General features: G+C 50.1%; 1 protein-coding gene and 1 non-coding gene across 2 annotated transcripts in view; both read left to right on the top strand.

The window, feature by feature from the left end:
* The window catches only part of Nep2 (Neprilysin 2), a 174,017-nt gene that overhangs the window by 28,704 nt on the left and 123,528 nt on the right, over window positions 1–21,785 (top strand). The gene's annotated exons all lie outside the window — the stretch shown is intronic.
* On the top strand, window positions 15,058–15,130 carry TRNAK-CUU (transfer RNA lysine (anticodon CUU)). Its single transcript has one exon. It is a non-coding gene; the product is annotated as a tRNA-Lys (tRNA).

Raw genomic sequence — 21,785 nt, forward strand, 5'->3', positions numbered from 1 at the left:
ACACCTCCACCAGCGCGCGTATCAACGCTAGTGTGTCTCTGTCTCTTCCTCTCTTTATCTCCGCGGTGAGCGTTGTGCCCTGGCTTTGCCTACGAGCAACGTCGTGTCGTAGGTACCTCATGAGCCCGTAGGTAGGTGGGTAAGTAGGTATGTAGAGAGGTAGGTTGGCTGGTCGGCAGGCAGGCAGGTGGGAGGAACATCTCGTCGTCTTATACACAGATCGCGAGATCTTGGTCTGTGCCCCCCTCCGCCGTGGTTGCCACTCCCTGTCACACACACACACACACACACACACACACACACACACACACACACACACACATCTGTGACATAGACAATGATGATGATAACCCCCCCCTTCCCCGTTTTCTGTGCTAATTCTACATCCCTTGTTACTGTTATTCAAATAATGAACTTCACTGCCTACGCTATAGTCTGTACACTGCAGTAAACCCCTGGTGAACACAACGCTTCAAGGATGATAACGAACTGTAATGATTAGCCGTTCGTTATGTTGTAGACACCGTGTTTGTATGTATGACGCGGGACGCCTGCCCGATCCCCTTGCGTCACTGTGACGTCACCGCGGCGGACCAGCTGGGGCCCGCCAGGTCGCCTGTCGTACCAGGTTGATGTGTTGTTGATGCACCGCCGGCAACCAGGGGCGTGTGAGCTTCCCCCGAGTAAAGAGGACTGTGGCGCAGGTCCCATGTGAGCATTCCGGTTTAGGGGAACTTGCTTATTGTCAGCAGGTGTTGTGATTATTCCGGTTTAAAGAGAACGTTGTCAGGGGCCTGGTTGTGGGTCTTGCCCCACGAGGGAGCTGTGAAGAGTATGACTGTCGAGTGAAAGTTGAAGGTTCAGCGTATGATTGAAGTGTAGTTCAGCGGCAGGTTTGCCGCAAGAATGTGGTGGATTCTCATACTGACTTAGTATAAATATATATATATCATTTCTTTCATACGATTCGTCGTTTCCCGCATTTGCGAGGTAGCTTTAAGAACAGAGGACTGAGCCTTTGAGGGAATATCCTCACTTGGCTCCCTTCTCTGTTCCTTCATTTGGAAAATCAAAAACGAGAGGGGAGGATTTCCAGCCCCCCCGCTTCCTCCCCTTTTAGTCGCCTTCTACAACACGCAGGGAATACGTGGGAAGTATTCATTCTCACTTATCCCCAGGGATAAGTATATGTATATATATACATACTCTACTTTCCTTTCGTAGTAAGGAACATGGAACGGCGCAGATGTTCTATAATAAGGGTCGTCGTCACGTATGAGAGAGAAATGGAGTTAAAGATGTAAGAATACAATCAATCTTAGCACCGCAAGTGATAACAGACCTGACCCTTCAGGGTGGAATGATTGTAGGAAGAGGGAGAAGAGCGAAGGAGGGGAGAAATTATCCCAGCTTCGCTGTCTGGGGGAAGAAAGAGATATCATTAAGGTCAGTACTGGCTGGTGTGGTTCACACACGCACACCCTCTGTGGGAAGCAGCCGCCAGGTGCGTGCCTCAGGCCCAGGCCATAGTGACGGGGGAACACGCAGACACCTCACGAGAGCGTTGGTTGGAGCAATACCCGTAGGATGGGGAGAGGGGCGCCGCCACCACCACGGCGGACGGAGAGGGACGGTTGGCAGATGGGGAGTCGAGGAGGCGGCAGGAGTACGTTGATTCCACTCTAGCCAACGTAGGTCTGGAGGAGAGAACGTATGCACCAGCTGGCAGCAAGCTCCCGCCACGCCCTAGGGGTGGGTGGGTGGGTGTACCGTGCACACCAGCAGACAAGCCCCGCCACGCCCTTGGGTGGATGGGCGTACCGCACAAACCAGCAGGTACACCAGTGGGGTACCCTGACCGCCCTGCACCGCAGCATGGTCGTTAGCGCAACGTGTGGCGTGTTCTAATTAGTCTGGTGAAAGCAATTAAGAAAGAGAAGTACGCGATCTTGTTCCGAGACGTCGGTGATATGAGATTTGTTATTGCAGACGGTCCGTGATTTATGGCTTATTAGCGCGAACAACGCCACATCTGGCCTGTTGTTATTAATAGAACACTAAAGGGGAAAGGTGTGGGCCGTACGCCGTTCTGGTGCGTATGGCAGACGTGGCGCTGATCCCCTTCACTGTTGGTGTCAGCAGCCTGCAGTCGATGCGTCCCGAGAGGAGACAGACTTGTGTTACAGGGAAGGAATGTACTCTCCCGCACCAGCCCGAAGACGTCAGGGAGACGTAGGATTGGTGTGGTAGTGCCCTAGGGGGACCTCTGGTTTGGCAGGGTTCTCTGGGGGGGAGCGAACATGGGGATAGCAGGGTGCCCTGGGAGACAGCAGGGGTATGGTATAGTTTTTAAGGAGAACAGGGATGTTGATGTAGCAGGGTGCCCTGGGGTGTGGTAGAGTGTCCTGAGGGTAGCAGGGTGCCCTGGGGTGTGGTAGAGCGTCCTGAGGGTAGCAGGGTGCCCTGGGGTGTGGTAGAGCGTCCTGAGGGTAGCAGGGTGCCCTGGGGTGTGGTAGAGCGTCCTGAGGGTAGCAGGGTGCCCTGGGGTGTGGTAGAGCGTCCTGAGGGTAGCAGGGTGCCCTGGGGTGTGGTAGAGCGTCCTGAGGGTAGCAGGTGTGTCGTACATGCCAGTCGCCTCGCCAGTGTGGTCAAGACTCGCTCCACAGGACCATAAGATTCATGACCTCATCTCTGTAGCTTGTTAGTACCAAATGTCTGGCCCATGTGCTTGGTTAGTGTGTCTAGTCAGTCAAGGTAATGTGCTGTATAGATTATTGGGATACGTGTGTTGTAAGAAGCACCTCGTTAGTCCCAAAGGTGAGTGACGCATGGCTTGCGAGTGGGAACGCTCTGTGGTGTATAGAGTTTACTACCCACAGGTCCAGGTACTCAGCTTTTTTTTTTTTGAATAGCGTCTCCCTCCATTTGTGAATAATTAAAGTTCAGTTACAGGGAATAGTTAGTGTTTGTGTAAATGGCTTGCCAGTACTTGGGAGGACATGGGAAGACCATATACCAGACGACCCTGATGATCGTTGACAAGGTTACGTATCAGAGGACATTGAAGGTAACGTAAGAATAATCTGTGTAGGGTAAATTACACATCTGTGCCGCCCAGTTAACGAAGCATCTACTGAATGCTTCATTCGTGACCACCAGAGGTCGTTGGTGGACAGTGGTGGGTCCGTAGCCATGGTAGGACCTCACCACAGGAACCGTAACTGATCCCCACCAGGTAACTGGCTGGTCATCCATCCTCACCTGCTGAGGATCATCTCTTGGTTATTTTGATCACATGAGTCATCTGCCAGGCCTGACCCGATGTTATGAACGACCGTGCGACCCTGAAGCACGACGGTACGACCCTTCGCTGTGATAGCTTGGCCTTTTTTTTTTTGACCAGATCCTTAGGTTCAGTCCAGAGGCCAGAATTAAGTTGGCCATGCGCTGAGACTGTGCTGACGATGGCCGAGATTTGTTAAGGCTCTCTAACCTCATTCATGTGATTTACTGGTGTGTGTGTGTGTGTGTGTGTGTGTGTGTGTGTGTGTGTGTATGTGTGTGTGTGTGTGTGTGTGTGTGTGTGTGTGTGTGTGTGCGCATGCTAAAGTATTAGTGAATATGGACGATATGTGTACAGTTATATGTGTTTGCATATACTTCGGTATTTTTAGTCGCTAGTAATGTGTATATGCGTGCTTGTGTGGTTGTGTATGTGTGTACTTGTGTGGTTGTTTCTGTGGTCACTTGTGACAGTGTTATAATCCACACCCGTTTCACTACCAGATCTACTATTGCCGTGTTCGTCACTGCGTGTCTGTCACTGCCGCGGCCGTCACTGCTGCAGTGATTGAAACACCGTACCCAGGACATTTTGCACAAGTTTTCCTAAAAGTTGAGGAAATGACAACAGGCTTGTAATTGCTTTCGTCACCGTTGATATGGTTTATCGTCCCCGCCTCCTGTCCTCTCTCACCCCGACTGATGACTCACAAAATAGGAAGGAATTGATGATGTGAGCGTGTCGGGTGAGGCAGGTAGGTGGTGGCGGAGGCGGGGCAGGCCCGTGTGCCAGCGGGCGAAGGCGGGTGTCAACAGCCCCTCTGCGATAGGACCGCGTTGGACGCCCTCACATCCAACACTGACTCACACTGCCCTTCCTTCCCTTCCAGCCCAACGACCGTAACCCTGAAACACTCACCGCTGGCAAGTCTCACTAGCCAGCGAGGGTGTCACGTCCGCTTCAACACATTCATGGATTTTGATTCATGCTCGCGGGGGGGAAAGTACACGAATGGTTTTGTTTTTCTTTTTGCTTCCCGTTGGCGCGCGCGACGCATCATGTGGACGGTGGTGGTCAGGGTCCTCAGGTCTTCCTGCACGAGTGTCTTTCGAAGCCCAGGACGCAATCTTGGAGTCGCTGGCATGGCGCCTAGGGAGGAAGGCTGGAGGAATTACCTCCAGGCAGTGGCCACGGGGAGGTGCCATGGCTTGGTGGGGGAGGAACCACCAGTGCCTCGGTCACTGTCACCGGTGCAATGCCAAGTGTGAGCCTTGATTACACAAGTTTTGCAGGACAGGAAATTGCGTTGTGTTTTTTTTCCCAGAAAGTTGTGCCGGGGTGGGTCTGGGTGTGTGGGGGACGGGGATTGGTGGCTGAATGGGAGGAAAAAGAAAAAAGAGAACAGGTGAAAATAAATTGGAAAAGGAAGAGAAGAAGTGGGAAAGAGCGAGAGAAGGGGCAGTGGTGGAATCAAGTAGAGAATGAGAATAGGTTGAAGTAAAAGGAGAATCAAAGGTTAAGTAGTAATGTAGAGACAATAAAGTAAGACATAAGAAAAACAAAGGAAGAAAATAAGAAAGACAAAATATCAATACGAAGAAATAGGAAAAAGATATATGAAGAAATAATCATAAAAGATACCAAGAGGAAAAAGGCAAGATGACAAGATCGATCAGTGATAGATAAATAATGTGTAAAATATGGAAATTACTGAAATATGATTTTACTGGAACGATGAAGTAAACAGCTGTTCCGCTAGCGTGTGGCCAGTGTTACATAACTGTAGCCAAGTCTGTTACATAAATGTGGCCAGGCTGTGTGTTACATAACTGTGGCCAGGTCTGTGTTACATAGCTGTGGCCAGGTCTGTATTACATAGCTGTGGCCAGGTCTGTGTTACATAGCTGTGGTCGGGCCTGTCACATAGCTGTGGCCACGTTTATGTTGCATAACTGTGGCCAGGTCTGTGTCACATAGCTGTGGCCAGGTCTGTGCTGCATCGCTGTGGCCAGGTCTGTGTTTCTTGAGGGCCGCAGCCAGGCTTGTGTTCCATCACTTGCTCAGGTGCGGTGCACAACACACAGCACGCGCCACATAGTAGCGTTGGTACACACGAACATACCCGTATGTAGAGGGACATTGAAACGTTAACACAGGCAGATATCACGTGAAGAAACTACTGACAGGACGATGGGTATTGTTGGAGACTGAACCATCCAGGAGGACGTGTGGTCTTACACCGACGGAAGGTTTAGACAAATGGCGAGTGTCCTGGATCACTGCACGTCGATAGAAAAAAGGGGGGATTTTCGCCTAATCCTTCACCCCAGTGATCGACGTCATTCGTCTGTGTTATAAGTCATTAAACCATAGAAATATAGATCTCGAGTTGATATATGTTATGGAGGCCAGGGACCAAGCTTGGCTGCACGGGCGCCACCCATCACTACCATTCATTCTGAGCCGGGACGTGGAGCCGGGACGTCAAGGTTTTCATCCCCACGACGCGACCCGCACCTCTCTCCCTCGACTGGGACAGTCACTGACGGCCTCCTATGGGAGGCGGAGCTGCAGGGTGGGAGAAGAACCCGTGGAGGGTGACCGCTGGAGGTGGACCTTGGCAGGGTGTCTGGTGAAGGTAAATGTGGGTGTGGCTGACCGGAGAGTTGTCTGCAACCCTCCCTCCTAGGTGTGTGTGTGTGTGTGTGTGTGTGTAGGGTAAGCACACCTGTGAAGCGGCGCCTCTGCCACCACTACCACCACCATGTAAATGCAACTTGGTGTGTGCATCCCACAGTGTGTGTTGAGCCTGTGTCTGTACGGTGCATACTGCGTGTCTGTAGGACCCACACTGCGTCTACAGGTCCCACACTATGCTGCATTAAGCATGTGTTCATAGGCCAGGAACACGTTATATATATATGTATATAAGATGACCCCATAAAGAACTGGTGCTCATAGTACAGCGGCACGCACAGCCTCATACACACTGGGTCGTTTATGGATGAAATTTGCATGAACTTTTGATGTGTCTTCGTACACGTGCTTGTGTGTGTGTGTGTGTATGTGTGTGTGTGTGTGTGTATGCGTGTGTGTGTGTGTGTGTGTGTGTGTGTGTGTGTGTGTGTGTGTGTGTGTGTGTGTGTAATTCTTAGCTGAACAAACTCTTGAATCTGGCTAGAGCTGACGGAGTTGAACATGTTTTATATGTATGTGTCTACAACCAGACCTACTTCGCCAGGGACGCGCGGGTTGACAGACTCTTCGTCCTGACTCACTTGAAGGCGACCCTTTTTTTTCAGGTCTTCCGGGGATCACTTGCGTGAGGTACCAGGACCGGGATCTGGTTCTCCTCACCCAGAAATAAAAACTTCCGCTCAAAAGTGATACTCTGGTTCTTAGTCTGGACCCATTTCACCTTGAGACAACTTTCCAGTGAAACACCATCTTCAGGATTCCTCTTGGCTCACCCGACAAAGGACTTTGTGTCTTGTTTTCATGTCCTATTGTTCCGCCAAACTTGTCGTCGATCGTAGGATTTTTTTCCCGGATGGTGCTCAGGGGGTGAAGAATTCCTGGCACTGATAGTGATCGCGGTGTTGCCGGCTCTGACAGGGACACCACGCTACGTGTTCACGTATTCCCCCGTGTAGAGAGTGGTTAAGACGGAGAGGTTCACCTCATACTGTGTGTTTGAGTTACACAAACCTCCTACACCGTTAAATGAGGTTGTAGAGGTTTCTTGTAGTAATTAAGGTCTACAAGTTCTGTCCTCGTGGATAGTGGTGATGAACAAAGAAAAGATCTGGAAATAGAATACTTGGATTGCTGTCTTCAGGTGTCTTGGTCGTCAGTGCGTAGCAGTGGACCACCGATCTCCCTAGGTCTGGTCCTCGGGACTTGGTGATGAGTTGCTGATCCTACCTGGGCCTGTGGTGATGAGCTGCGGGTCTAGGAAACATTACCTGGGGGCAGCGCGGAATCTATCTGCTGTGATAGTCCTTTACTCTGGCCTGGCACAAGTTGTGGCTACGTCTGGGGTTCTGCCACTTAGACAGTAACTCCACGATGCCCCTCCCAATGATATATACATCCCATTCTTCCCAGACCTTCGGCCATCATTTCTGCCTGCTTTTGATTTTACTGCCCCGCATCACGTCATATGTCTGCAACGTGTGCTGAGGTTATCTTCATTCTTTCACTTTCTCTCCTCATTCATCATGATGCAGGCAGCGAGTAATTGATTCGGTTAGTGCCAGAGAAAACAACATGTTCCTCAGGCATGTAAAGATGGCACTTGTTTGGTGTTCACTACTGACTGTAGGAGTGGCTGCCGACGTGGATAGTGAGCCACAGTGTGACTGGTGTACTGGATGGTGATGTAAACACTGGGCCACAGTGTGACTGTTGAACTGGATGGTGATGTAAACACTGGGCCACAGTGTGACTGTTGCACTGGATGGTGATGTAAACACTGGGCCACAGTGTGACTGTTGTACTGGATGGTGATGTAAACACTGGGCCACAGTGTGACTGTTGTACTGGATGGTGATGTAAACACTGGGCCACAGTGTGACTGTTGTACTGGATGGTGATGTAAACATTGGGCCACAGTGTGATTGTTGTGCTGGATGATGATGTAAACACTGGGCCACGCTGTGATTGCGCCACCCTGCTTATACATTTGACAGAGAAGAAAGCATACGCGCTGTTGACGAGTATATTGATACAACGGTCAGGTAGTAGGTCTGACTGGTTTCAGTGTGTGGTGGGAGGCGGTGGTCCGGCAAGTGCGGTCGTGATTTGCTTGATGATCAGGCCAGGACGGAGGAGCTGCCCTCTCCTCCTCCTTCCTTCCCTCCCGCACACACTGCTCATGACCAGGCTTGGAGGTGAACCCAGTTCTTCTCAAGTACAAGTCATGTGCAAATACTTTTAAAAACACGTAAAAAAATGATAACTGCTCGTATTTGTTGTAGGAAGTTTGGTCAAATATTCCAAGTTACTTATGATCAGTTTACAAGTAAACCTCTACAAAGGATCATAATTTTATTGATGGATTCATTGCAATAAACGAGAACGCTGTATCACATCACAGAGTCCGCCTGTACATTAAATGAATCAATGTTAAACCAGTAATGAAAACAAGGTACGTTTTTTTTTATCATTAAACAATGCACAGACGCCATCATGTATGTATCTGCTAAAAACTAGTCATCACAACTATCATTACCATCATCATCGCCATCGTCTTCATCATCATCATCCTCCTCCTCCTCGTCATCATCATCATCATCATCATCATCATCATCATCATCGCCACCGTCTTCATCATCATCATCATCATCATCATCATCGCCACCGTCTTCATCATCATCATCATCATCATCATCGCCATCGTCTTCATCATAATCATCATGATCATGATCATCATCATCATCATCGCCATCGTCTTCATCATCATCATCATCCTCGTCGTCATCATCATCATCATCATCATCGTTTATATACAGCCCTTCACCATGGTTGCTGGAGTTACCTGCATCATCAGATGGCTATCCTCCAGGCTGTCCGGTCTCCTGACACCTCTGCAGTTGTTCTCTAGATTCTCCCATCATCCCTACCTGTTTCTCCCCATCCTGGTCTATGCCTCATACATCTCTACACCCCGTTGTTCTCCCTTGGTCTCCCCATCTACCCCTGCCATCTATCTCCACCTGCCTCTGTACATGACCTCATACACACCTTCCCTGCATAGTCGTCCTCTGAACTCTGCAGAAGATTTCCTGTCCCTCACTGTTACTAGAGACTGATCCATCTCGCTGTCCTCATGTTATAGTCATGCACCAATCTGATCTGCATTTGTGGTCATTAAGCCCAACAAACACGACCAAGTTTGAAAGTTCTCGTCAGGCACACAGCAGAAATGTGGACGAAATACTTTCTCTCTCGATACTGCAAGCACTTTCGCCTGGCGCTGGTGAAGCCTGAATTTTAAAGGCGACTCCAGATTAGCTTGGCATGTTGTGGGGAGAGGGTTGTCATGTCCCATCGAGAATGCTGATGTTGTCACTTTCCTCTGCTTGTGAACCTCTGGTGAAGAGCATAATCCTCAGCAACAGATTTGTTTCGTGACAGGATTTGCTATAAAGTAAATACGAGGTATTTACTGTAGCAGCAGCAGCAGCGGGAGTGTCTGCCTCTCCGGTGACCTTAACACAGACGTCAGCTTCTCCATGAGATCTGGACGTCACTGTGTCGTGAAGCGTGGGTCCAGCACGGCAGCAAAGTGGCATGGCGCGCTCTTCTCACACTGGATAACGTGCTCCTCCTCCAAGAGCTCTTCAGTGCTGCCATGAAGTTTCTGTCGTACTTGAGTTTCCTCAGTTTCAGGCTGGTTCTGACGCCCGTGCGTGGGGACGTGAACAACACCTACAGGTGGCGCGTACAGGTTATGGATATACCATGATCCAGCAGAGGATTCAAAATGTGGCAGATACAGTCGAAAAGTTTGACATTGCATGAAAAGTATGTAGAGTTTTTTTTTTAAAGTACTTGCTTTTTATTCAGTTACATTTTGTCAAGTACAAGTACACAAGATATGTACTCGAGCACCAAGCACCGAGTACAAGTAAAAGCAAAATTGCATTCTGCTCATTACCACACAGGAACGTGACCCGCATTCAGGTGATCTGCCGAGCATTGGGACCATGACGTAATGACGACAACAAATGGTGTACAGACAGTGAGGCGGAGTCGAGCTAAGGTGAGTTTCCTGCCTGTTCCACCATGTTAATTCTAGCAGGTAATCGAACCCTGCGACATGGGACATCAGGCTGGTCCCTCGCCGCACACAGGCTGCCACAGCCACACCGTGACACTGGAGGACGTGACTGTCATGTACAAGGATGTGTGTGTTGATTGGAGGTGTGCCAACCAGCGCCCGAGACCAGGACAGTGGCTTGGCTTGGCTGGACATCAAGCCAGTCGTGAGTCAGGTTAGTGTCACTAGGTGGAATTCCATGTCCATGGCCAGCGGTTCTTTGTCCTGTAGGTGTTGTATGGTCGGGTGCCTTATAACCAGTCCCACTCCAGGGCCTTCCTCTCTACGTTAGCTTCGCTGTCTCCTACGACCCCACCTCCCGTACAAGACACAATACAAATAATACATTAATTTCCCCATGAATCTCTGAGGGTTTGCGAAGCCCCAAGTCTAGCGTGGAATTACATTAATGTCGGGTGTCGCGAGGCGTGCAGGAGGGAGGGAGGTTGGAGCTGGGGGATCCACGTCCGCCAGAGGGGTGTGCACCTAGGGCTCCTGCCGCCCAGTAATTTCAGATGAGGGACGCCGCCAACCAAGGCTTGTGTGCGAGTCCCGGGCGGGAGGAGGCGTCTGCCCCAGCCGAGAAAACTTTAGATGAACTAGTTTGGTTTCTAATGTTTATTAAGCAGGAAGATGGCCGGCCGCAAGGAGTTCCGGAATAAAGAGCGTTGCTCCCTTTATATCTTTACTTCACGTACATTGTATGCAGGATACACATTACTTTACTATGCAAATCCTCGTCTGGTCTCTCTCAGAAACAGTCTGGCCTGCGAGTGTCCGGGAGAGTTTGTCGGACACCAAATCGTCATTCTGCAGGAGGTGAGTCCACCCAGAGAGCAGGGCGAAGGAAGGGGAAAAATCAAATGAAAAAAGTTGAAAACTGAACAAACCTCCAACTGTTGTCGTTCTGGAGGGAGAGGGAGGGGAAGGGGGTCGTGGGGTTGATGAGCAGTGGTCGGCCTGGTGGTGGAGACCACTGGGGTGAGCGGTGGTCGGCCTGGTGGTGGAGACCGCTGGGGTGAGCGGTGGTCGGGCTGGTGGTGGAGACCACTGGGGTGAGCGGTGGTCGGGCTGGTGGTGGAGACCGCTGGGGTGAGCGGTGGTCGGGCTGGTGGTGGAGACCGCTGGGGTGAGCGGTGGTCGGGCTGGTGGTGGAGACCACTGGGGTGAGCGGTGGTCGGACTGGTGGTGGAGACCGCTGGGGTGAGCGGTGGTCGGGCTGGTGGTGGAGACCGCTGGGGTGAGCGGTGGTCGGACTGGTGGTGGAGACCGCTGGGGTGAGCGGTGGTCGGGCTGGTGGTGGAGACCGCTGGGGTGAGCGGTGGTCGGGCTGGTGGTGGAGACCGCTGGGGTGAGCGGTGGTCGGGCTGGGGGTGGAGACCGCTGGGGTGAGCGGTGGTCGGGCTGGGGGTGGAGGGATGATACCTACAGTCAGATGATGACGTGTGAACGCCATGGTTACAGTCCTCACAACCTGTATGAAGATGTATGAAATATTATACATTTATGATCGTCTCATAGTCACGTGAACCTTCTCAATGTAAGTGCTCCTGCAACCTCAAGATTTTTCTCATTCCAGTCGCGGAGAAATGTTGATTCCATTGGAGAGAAAAGTTTATGAACGAGGCTCTATTTCCAATGATGCAACCTTGCCATGAGCGACCTTTCACTCGCGGGGCATCCTTATTTAGGTGTGTGTGTGTGTGTGTGTGTGTGATGAAATTTGGATGAAAATGCAATAAGGAAACCACACATTAGATTTTCGTGATAGTTAAACATATACGGTGTAAGGTTGTATCAGGGGGTTGGTTACGGGTCCACCTGTGAACACTGAAGTACACAGGCATGTGGTGGAGTGTGTTGTGGTGGTGGGAGGGGAGGCAGGGGCTGGCTGGAGTGGGGAAAGACGGATCCTCCTGTGTCATGCACTCTCGCTGATTCTTCACAGTCATTCACACGAAAACCTTCACCATACTCGGGCCGTCGGAGCCCTAGCCATCATCACTGTGTAAACAGATAACTTGATATGCATACAAATGATTTAATAAAGTAAATTGTAATGTTAGGATGGTATCGACCCTTCACGTTCACTGTAACTTAGTGCAGAAAAGTTTATGGTTCATTGGTGAGGTGTTGACGTTGGCAGGCGACCACAGCATCCTGTCTTCCAGTCATTTCACCCTCCTCACCCCAGGCCGGGTGGAGACTGAGGTGGTTCACGTGGGAGAGTGCCCAGAACAGACCTCCTCCATCCCTCACAGTCATCACACACTCCCAGCACTTCCTCCAGCTTGACACCAGGAATGAACTGCTCTCATAACTGGTTCTACCCTTTTCTGTTGCTCAAAAATAATCTTACTTTATTAGGAGGTAAACAACAGAAATGATACGATTATAAAAAGTTCGGAACTTTCCATTTCAGTGACGCGCGTTCTCCCGTCACCTTCGTAATGACCCTCTCTGTCGTCGGTGGTTCCCTGGCCCTCCCCCTCAAAAAAAAAAAAAAACTTCATCTCGGGTCGTGTACAGGATCCTCATAATGCCTAGGAGGGTTACGGTGACGTGTGTGGTGTGAGGAAGGGGGGTGTGTGTCGTCCCGGGCTGTACGAACATTGCTCTCGTAATTAGAAGTCCTCATAGTGACAGCGGGAGCCGTTCCAAACGCGGCGACACACTCTGCCTCTGCTTGAGTCGTCAGGAAGTTGTTCCAAGTGCAGCGACACACACCGCCTCACCAGATAAGTGGCCTCAGGAAACATGCCTAATAAAAGCTCTAAAAAAAGACTGTGTGAGTGTGACAAACGCCAGTGATGTGATTGGTCGTTGTAGAATACTGTAGCGGAAACGTCATCGTCGCCGGATGGTTGATGATCTACTCCAAATCTAACGTAATGATATACACAATGAACAGGTCACTAGCTCTGTGTGTTGTCAGTACTGCAGGGCATGTTGACATGTACTTGTATTCGTGGTTAAGATTAGGGGCAGGTAGGTACACCTGGGGCAGGTACACCGCCAGGGTCGGTACGTGTGACCTGGGGGAGGTTCCTTTTTTACTCTAACCACCTCTTCTCCAAACGACTAAATCTTTACGTGCCTCTGACAGCGAGGAGGGACGCCTTCGTCAGGAGGTCGTACATATATCCCCATCGTGTGGTGGTACCCGGCACACGCTGGGTACTGCTGCGATCTCTGCGTTTTCTTTGAAATGCCAGAGAGCGGACGGGTCATGGGGACCCAGTCATTAAGTCAAAGGCGGACATCATAAGTTGCCGTTCGTGATGGTCCGTTTGTCCATTTTCCTGAAGGTCACTGTTGCGTGTGCTCGGATGCCGCGGTGTTCATGCTCCCCCGACATGCGACGTAGAGTGCAACAATCTGCCCGACAGACAAACAAGGACATCGTTGTGGTAGGCGTGTCGGGTAATAATGTTCCAGGACCGAGCGGTGTGTGCGTCACCAGGAGGATGACGAAAATCGCACGTGCCTATATCCCTGCGCACGAGGGACCACAACTGCCCCACGGTTCATGTGTGATCCGTGACGTGTACTGTGTATCTCTCTCTCTCTCTCTCTCTCTCTCTCTCTCTCTCTCTCTCTCTCTCTCTCTCTCTCTCTCTCTCTCTCTCTCTCTCTCTCTCTGTACGGGACGACAGTAGAACGCACGGCGCATCATTATAATACGCATGACTCAATACAGTTAGAGTAACGCTTTGTTTCTCTGTAGCAGAGATCATGTCCTGATGAATGTAATTTAGCGTGGCTCTCCCACTATGAATTACACACACACACACACACACACACACACACACACACACACACACACAAGGTGACAAAATGAGTGGAAAATGGTAAACGTCATATTTGTCTATAAGGACAGAAGCTGGGAGACGTTGAATTAGACCAGCCTCGCTTGACGATTGTGGTCTGAAGTATCTGGAGATTGTATTTGACCACAAAATGGACGATTTCCTGCAAAGGAGAAATTACATAAGTGAGAGACAAACACGATTTCCGGAGAGTTAGGTCATGCTTAGCGAACCTCACAGAATTGCAAGAGAGTCTGAGCTCTGTATTGGATAGAAGGGAAGGCCGGGTGGAATGCTTGTGTCTACACTTGGTAGGAGCGTAACACGGGAGGAGGACGATGAAGGGGTTGGATCACCAGGCAGGGAACAAGCAAGCTGTTCACATTATATGTTTAGTTCCGAAGCGAGAATCTGTTTCTCAAAAGTTGGCAACTACAAAAAAAAATAAATGATAAGAGAAGGTCCAAAAGAGAGCAGCGAAGATAATGTCAGAATTAAGACAGCTGAGCATAAGAGGGAGAGGCTAAAGAGGCCTCGAAGTTACCCACCATGGAACAAAGAAGAGTAATGGGATATCTGATCACGACTTCTTTTAACTCTTGAAACCAGTTTGATGATCTCAGCCGCGAACAGTTCTCCGATACATGCAAAAGTCATGACCTGAAATCAAGAGTGGAATCTTGTTGGAAAGGATGCAAAGAGTTGCTTCATGCCGTCAGGTTGGTGGACGACTGGAATAAACCTGAGTGATGTGACAAGGAACGTGGACACCATACAGAGGTGTGAGAAGTGGTTCGATACCAAGAGAAGGTCGAGATGTGGAAAACCCCCACAGATTCGGAACTCCCTTTCCGTCCTGTACAAACAGATGATCGTAAAAAGGTGAGGTGTGAGCGATGACCTTGTGGATACTGACGATATATCGGACTGTATCAAACTTTATAAGATAGTTGCAGGAAAGCTCGAGAGATTGGGCTCCACGAGCGTAAAATCGCCCTCACCCCATCCCATCCCGCTCCAGTACTGATAGGTGAATACACAGAATCATACGGAAATGCACAGACATAGGCATACGTCTGTCAGAGAGTGTGAAGAGCGCTGGAGATGTGAGTTTCGGTCGATACGCTCTTCACTCTCACCAAGCCCGGCTAGCTCAGTCGGTAGAGCACGAGACTCTTAATCTCGGGGTCGTGGGTTCGAGCCCCACGTTGGGCGAGGGATTTTGTGTGATCCATCCAGGGGTGTCCCTGAGTGTATATACTTGATATCCGTAATGCACAGATAGACACACACACACAAACTCACACGAAGAGTTGGTGCCCCACGAGAGTAAAACTCCCTCTCCGTATTGTACAAATATGTCGATACAATTAATCATATATACACACACACACAAGCACACACACACACACACACGAGAACGCACACGCACACAAGCAAGCGCACACACACACACAAGCACGCACACACACACACACAACATGAACCGTTAGGGGAGAAATGTCTTCTTTCACTTCCCCTCCCTCCACCACCCTCCCACGTTTAGATTGTGACACAGCTGCGGGACATTACACCAGCCATGTCTCGGTGCCGTGGTGTCAGGGGCCCTCGGTGGCCGGTGACATCTGCTGTCGGGTCCTCAGTGGCCGGTAATATCTGATGTCAGGGGTCCTCAGTGACCGGTGACATCTGATGTCAGGGGTCCTCGATGGCCGGTGACATCTGACTGAATGGACGAGTACGAGTGGCCGAGACGTGCGTGATTGCGTCTTGTTTATCACGCTCATCAACACTTGAGCTGTGGTGTCCCGTTGACCCAGTGTGATGGGATCCCCCCTGGTCAAGCACACAGGCACAAAACACCTTCACGGATGAAACGAAAGACGATGGTCAGTGATGAAGTCGTACCTCGGGTAGGTTGCCATTCGATGGTCTGATGAGCATATTATTATTTTTTTCTTCTTCTTAGCGTTGGTACAATGGTGGTGACGACGCCCAAGATATACACGACATAATGACCGTACATTCTGAAGCTAAAGACGGGCTTCCGTCACCCAGCGACACCTTCCTCAACACACCGACACCTTCCGTCACACAACGACACCTACCGTAACAAAACGACACCTTCCGTCACCCAGCGACACCTTCCGTCACACAGCGACACCTTCCTTAACACAACTTGCTTCCCGTTCCTTTCACCACTCACGTCCCGCTTGTCTTTCCCACCACACAGCGGAGGACCTGCTACCTCCCTCTCTCCCTTCCCTCTCTCCATCTTGCGCCCGCTAGCGTGACCTCCCAAGTAACTCAAGTAGCGCAATTGGTGGTAACTCCACCCTCGCCGCGTCCTACGCCCAGTGTCAGGCTAGGGACAGCTGGACCTTCCTCAGCTCGGTAGCCTCTTAAGCGCCACATCACCGCGCTTCGACCTTTGAGCACAACGATCCAAACATCCGGGCCTCCAACCTCTCTGTAAAGGTCAGGTCAAATGGCCCCTGGGTCGTACCGTCGTTTCCAAAGGGTGGCACTCTCTTTCTGGACAGGTTCAGCACGAGACCGTGATGGCCGGAGAGAGACACGGTCGACACTGCGTGATGGTTTATTACACGAGGAAATTGGGGTTGGAATGTTTATACCATCGCCCGAGATGGCCCGTGCTGCGGAGGGAAGAGGGGATGGGGGCGGGTAAAGGTCCCTGTAAGGTTAACGAAGATCACAGATGTCATGGCGTGGCAGGGTGCCAGGTCAGTGCCTCTGACGACCAGCTCCTGGTCGTCCAACTGGGACCTGAGGGGAACAACGGCCCCTCTCTTACATACGCCTGTGTGATGATCGAAAGGAAAAGTGACAGGTGCGTCTGCTGTGACCAAAGACTGACAGACAGATGTTCAGATCTTGAACCTACTTTGACAGACTCTGGCTGGGTTAGATCATCCATCATGTCCCATTTATTGTTTTTGCTCATCTTTAAACACTAGAAGTTTTGTACCTCAGATAGTGTGTAGTGCCCTCTGTGTGGTGAATTGGAGTAGGTAGTGGGTCTCAGTGTCTGGCTGCAGCCTGAGGTTTATACTTGATAATCATTCGTCCATTACATCTGTAGGTTACCATATTACCCAGAGGTGAGCAAGGCTCGCCCAGCTTGGCGAAGAGGACGACGACGGGGAAGAAGAGGTGTTATCCCACACACCCTTAAGGGTCACTTCAAAGGTCACGTCCTGCTTGAGGGGTTGATATAGATTTGCCATAGAGGCTGTGGAAGCCGTACGTTCGCCCGTGTGAGTTGACACAATGGATGGATACGTCATACGGTATTACCATAGCTCCCGGTATGGTGGCGGGGCCGTATTGTTGTATTGACGGACGTCAGAAGCTGACCTTTGGGAACACTGGTGGTGTGTGAAAGTAATTGTTAGAAAAATGTTTGACACGCATTGCTAGGGATGACAAATATGCAGTCACCCCGTCATTTTTTTGTCTGTTCTTTATATTCTTTTTTTTTTTAATTTGTGATAACATTAAAGGGTTGATACGCTTTGTGTGGCAGAGAATTTAGTTTACTGTCACTGGTGATGCTCAAGGTCGAGATCGGAAGCCCAGGGTTGTGTTTCACGAGATCGTGTCTGGGGTTTGGAAGCCCCGTAATCCATGTGTTGATGATACAGTACGAGTGTCGGGTGTCCACGGACAGTGGTCTGAAGCCCAGAGATCTCAAGTAAACAGACCCGAGACGTCATGGCTAGGCTGCGCGACCTTCTTTCTGCTGCGCACTTTCATCCCCCTGCAGCTGACTTAATACGGTGTCATATTACTGAGTCACTGGGTAATCTATTGACTCTCAGCCGGTACCAGTAACTTTAGGCGAGATCAACAACTGCTTGATCATCAGTGGAATATAATCCCACAAATGATGAGAGTGTAATCAATAGTGGTGTGGAGCAGGGGGATGTGAGGGACGACCAGCACAGCTGGGTGGGGAGGTGGGTAAGCCTTCAACTTGGCTATCGGAAGCTGAGCAGGTGTCGCTGGCGGGGAGGCAGAATAGGGTGCACCCCGGGCCATTCCTGGGTCAGCTGTAGGCTCTGTGTGAGCGAGGTGGGCGTGTGGAGGCTCCTTCTGTTGGGGGGGAAATGAGGGAGGCAGTGGGGGATGATGATAGCGAGGCTGGTACTGGTGGTGGTGTTTGTGGTGGTTGGTGGTGATCAGTAGTCACCAACGTTGGACTGTCACTCGACGGTGGATGTATCACGAGTTATGCGACACAAGGGACTTGGAATGTGGTAATGTTGGGTGAGACCAGAGTGAACATTTGGTGAGGGCTGACTTCATCACGACCAGGAGGAGTTCCAAACATCACCGCTGGAGGGACACGATTGCTCCATGGAGGGAGGTGATGGTTAGGTTAGGTAGACAGAGGAGCCCCAGAGGTTGAGGCTATGGTGGTGAGGGACTCCGGAAGGGCCAGGGTTGTGTGGTGGCGTCTGCAAGCGGCCGCTCCTGCACACAGGATGTCATGGAGGTGAGGCAGCGCTGCCTGAGCCACGCCGGATATCTACTTGGTTTGTCATTCAGAAAAGGAAAATACATATTCAGGATTATTGGTGCATGACACATGCGAGGGACACACTGTGCCTTACAGTACCATCATATCAGTTATGGTTACCTGCAGGAGAGAGACAATGGAACGTATCTCCAACAATTACAAGTTCTGTCGACCTCCAGTGACGAAGGAGAACCCAGCAGCCTTACCGAGAAGAGGACTGGCACATGCCACACACTTTTCCTGACGGATATGAACACACGAACACGACCAAACAGTCAGTAGAACTCATTATTTATTTCATCCTCTTTCTTCATCTGTTTCATTATGGGGCCGTACTGATCCTGACCATAATTTTCTTTCTTGTCTTTAAGGACAAGTTGTTCAGTCTCAGGAGAGATATATCCAGGGGAGGAACAGCATGTTGGTATTTTGGGGGTATTTGTTGATGTTATTGGACATGTTGCCGAGCCCGTGAGCTTTGTCTTTGCTTGGGAAGGAGAGAGACGTTAACACTACGATGAATTTATCTTGAACGCCAGATGTGCATAAGACTTGTGAAGTAGTGGCTCCCCCCCATTGACGACCCACTTGAGTTTCTCCAGGGTTATTGCGACCACAAACTAATACATTACCTGAGGGCTGGGGTAACTGAAGGGACTGAGGTTAAAGAATATAGAAAACAGATCATAACAACATCAGAGACCTGTACAACGTAAGATATATATATATATATATATATATATATATATATATATATATATATATATATATATATATATATATATATATATATATATATATATATGTAAAATCAACATATACACTACCCTTTGCTTGGCCAGCATAAAGACACACTGTGTAATGATACAGTCAGTTGTGGCAGTCTCAATAGGACAGTTGCCGTATACTACTTTCCCCTTACCTGCGTTTCAATCCGTGGAGCTGGTTTAGCTACCTCACATCATATGTCCGTCTTCAGCTGTGAGTTCGCTCTTTATTAGAGGCACAGACGCGTGGGTAGCCACACACACACACACACACACACACACACATACAAGCATATATATATATATATATATATATATATATATATATATATATATATATATATATATATATATATATATATATATATTATTATATATGTGTGTGATTGTGTGTGTGTGTGTGTGTGTGTGTGTGTGTGTGTGTGTGTGTGTACAGGTGTTACAGACAGGTGAGAGAGCACAGACTTTGATCGTTACTGGAAATCCATTTTCAGGTACGGAAATGTACCTAAGAATACGGCCTCTTAATCCCGTAAAATATTTCCCGGAATATCACGAAAAACTTTCAGTGGGTTAATGGAGTGAAAAGTCATGTATAAATTAATATATATAAATAAATATCATCTCCCCAAGGCCGACCTCAGCGTCCACTTCCCGGGAGTTAGAATCTTGAGCTTAGTGAATAGAATTAACGTTTATATATACGGATGGGGCGGCGAGGCAGGGCGGCTCCCACACCGTCATCAGGACGCACAATATCCAATTTAGGCTGTGGGAAGCTTGGCTCTCCCGGCCAGAGCAGAGGACACCCTCCACCACCAGGGAGGCAGCTCAGCCCGTCCGTATTCCCGCTGCTGATAACCCGCCCAGCCAGCAAGCCAGGCACTCACTCACCCACCTCGCCCGGGCACTGACCGATATATTTATAGACCCGCCGGGTTTTAATTCCTTTCACTGAATAAAATTGTCCCTTTCTTTTTTTTTTTTTTTCATGAGGGATGGGAGGCGACTTTTTGGATGATTGATGTATGGTGTTCTTCATACAGTGGTGAGGTGTGGAGGCTTGCCCGAGGCACAGGATAACAACCCTTGAGGTGGAAGGAAGCAGGGATAAATGATGTGTTGTATTGTGGGAGAGGTGTTCGTCTCGGGGTTGTCGCTCCAGCTTGTGTTGGATGCTGACGTCCCCGCCTCTCGAGGACAGGGTGGAGGTGTGCGAGGACGTCATCACACGTTGTTAGATCGAAAGAAACACATGTTTGTGGTCGTTGTCATTCTGGTGTGAAAGCTCCGTACTGCCTCTGACATGTAGCGCCGTTCTCTGTCATCCCCAACGTCTCATTACACATGAGAGTGTGAGGCTCTCTCGACCTGTTCTATATACATATCCTCGTGACGGTAACTTGGGCGATGGCCTCCCTCGCCACAGGTGCGAGACGCTGCGGTATTTATCATGATAATGACGGCAACTCTGGTGCCGCAAGCCGACCATTGTTGTTGACGAGCGACTCATCGCCTCCCGGGTATTATGATGGAAATGGCTCGCCAAAAGACCTCCTCCCGGCCGCCCCCAAGCTGTCGTCCCCGGCAGGCAGGTGACGCCGGCACCTGGCGATCCGAGCCAGAACGCACCTCTGGGAATGGCTCCCTCCTGACCTGGGTGTGACCCCCGTGACCTCAGTGGAGACGCGTGTCGTGGTATGGGTCACGACGGTCAAAAGAATTTTGTGATACATTTCTGGAATCATGATGGGCCAGAGCACCGACCTGTGAGGCAGGTTCTGGAGTCGTGAGTCACCGGACCCGGGAAAAAGTAGGAGGAGCAGGATGAACACATGGGACTCCCTCACTCCCCTGCTGACAGCACGAGATCGCTTCAGTGACCGACCTCAGGAACCACACACAGACACACACACACACCTCAGCCACAACTCGCTGGACCGCGTCTTAGTCCTTGCATCACGACGAGGTCCTCCGCAGGTATTACAGCTTCCAGCCACGACCCTGCCGCACCGAAGAACTGTCCGGATTAGAGATCATGCCTTGCCATGGTTACCAGCTGGTGGCTTACTCCAGCTGATCACACTCTGGGTATACATACCATCCTGAGTACACGAAGACCCTTTACTGCTGGAGGAGGCGGGTTGTACTGACCTCTTGGCAGCCCAGGCCTGTTGCTGTTTGAATAATTCCTTTGCAGTGCTCTCCTGCTCCCCTGACCCGTCCTATAATGTGAACTTCCATGGTGGAGAGTTTACCGTTGCTGACCATGAAGCACGCATGGGGCCCGCCTGGTATCGAATCTTGGAAAGGGGAGTCAGCTCGCAGCCAACCCAGCTGTTTATCCTCCCATCGGGGTTGGTCGATTAATGGGTAACTGGCTTAGGCTGGGATGTGCATCTATAGTGTATAATAGATGACCATAAATAGAACATGCAGTATCCCATGCCATCTTGGCAACCATAGAAAACAATTGCTAGATATATGGTGTCACCAGTCCGCCAGTGTACCTTTCCTCTTATTCACCATCATTCATACATGTATTCATACATACATGTAT

The sequence above is a fragment of the Panulirus ornatus genome, chromosome 68 (genome assembly GCF_036320965.1).
Source record: "Panulirus ornatus isolate Po-2019 chromosome 68, ASM3632096v1, whole genome shotgun sequence".
NCBI classification, from domain to species: Eukaryota; Metazoa; Arthropoda; class Malacostraca; order Decapoda; family Palinuridae; genus Panulirus; species Panulirus ornatus.